This window comes from Pseudophryne corroboree, chromosome 9 (assembly GCF_028390025.1).
Source record: "Pseudophryne corroboree isolate aPseCor3 chromosome 9, aPseCor3.hap2, whole genome shotgun sequence".
In the NCBI taxonomy this organism is placed as follows: Eukaryota; Metazoa; Chordata; class Amphibia; order Anura; family Myobatrachidae; genus Pseudophryne; species Pseudophryne corroboree.
In genome coordinates, this window is record NC_086452.1 from 443,125,829 (window position 1) to 443,127,472 (window position 1,644).

Here is a 1,644-nt window from a genome sequence, read left to right on the forward strand (position 1 = left end):
AGTTCCGGATACCAAGTTCTTCTTGGCCAGTCCGGAGCCACCAGTATTGTTCTTACTCCTCTTTTCCGTATAAATCTCAGTACCTTTGGTATGAGAGGCAGAGGAGGGAACACATACACTGACTGGTACACCCACGGTGTTACCAGAGCGTCCACAGCTATTGCCTGAGGGTCTCTTGACCTGGCGCAATATCGGTCCAATTTTTTGTTGAGGCGAGACGCCATCATGTCCACCTTTGGTCTTTCCCAACGGTTCACAATCATGTGGAAGACTTCTGGATGAAGTCCCCACTCTCCCGGGTGAAGGTCGTGTCTGCTGAGGAAGTCTGCTTCCCAGTTGTCCACTCCCGGGATGAACACTGCTGACAGTGCTATGACATGATTCTCCGCCCAGCGCAGAATCCTTGCAGCTTCTGTCATTGCTCTTCTGCTTCTCGTGCCGCCTTGTCGGTTTACGTGGGCGACTGCCGTGATGTTGTCCGACTGGATCAACACCGGCTGACCCTGAAGCAGCGATTTTGCCAGGCTTAGAGCATTGTAGATCGCTCTTAGCTCCAGTATATTTATGTGAAGGGACGTCTCCAGGTTTGACCACACGCCCTGGAAGTTTCTTCCCTGTGTGACTGCTCCCCAGCCTCGTAGGCTGGCATCCGTAGTCACCAGGACCCAGTCCTGTATGCCGAATCTGCGGCCCTCTAACAGATGGGCACTCTGCAACCACCACAGGAGAGACAACCTTGTTCTTGGTGACAGTGTTATCCGCTGATGCATGTGCAGATGCGATCCGGACCATTTGTCCAGCAGATCCCACTGAAATGTCCGTGCATGGAATCTGCCGAATGGAATCGCTTCGTAAGAAGCCACCATCTTTCCCAGGACTCTTGTGCATTGATGTACTGACACAGTTCCTGGTTTTAGGAGGTTCCTGACAAGTTCGGATAACTCCCTTGCTTTCTCCTCCGGGAGAAACACCTTTTTCTGAACCGTGTCCAGAATCATTCCCAGGAACAGCAGACGAGTTGTCGGGGTCAATTGAGATTTTGGAAGATTCAGAATCCACCCGTGTTGCTGAAGCACTACCTGGGTTAGTGCTACACCGACTTCCAGCTGTTCTCTGGACTTTGCCCTTATCAGGAGATCGTCCAAGTAAGGGATAATTAATACGCCTTTTCTTCGTAGAAGAACCATCATTTCGGTCATTACCTTGGTAAAGACCCGAGGGGCCGTGGACAAACCAAACGGCAGCGTTTGAAACTGATAATGACAGTCTTGTATCACGAACCTGAGATACCCTTGGTGTGAGGGGTAAATTGGGACATGCAGATAAGCATCCTTTATGTCCAGGGACACCATGAAGTCCCCTTCTTCCAGATTCGCTATCACTGCTCTGAGTGACTCCATCTTGAACTTGAATTTCTGTATGTACAGGTTCAAGGATTTCAGGTTTAGAATAGGTCTTACCGAACCGTCCGGCTTCGGTACCACAAATAGTGTGGAATAATACCCCTTTCCCTGTTGTAGGAGGGGTACCTTGACTATCACCTGCTGAGAATACAGCTTGTGAATGGCTTCCAAAACCGACGTCCTTTCTGAGGGAGACGTTGGTAAAGCAGACTTTAGGAACCGGCGAGGGGGAGACCTTTCG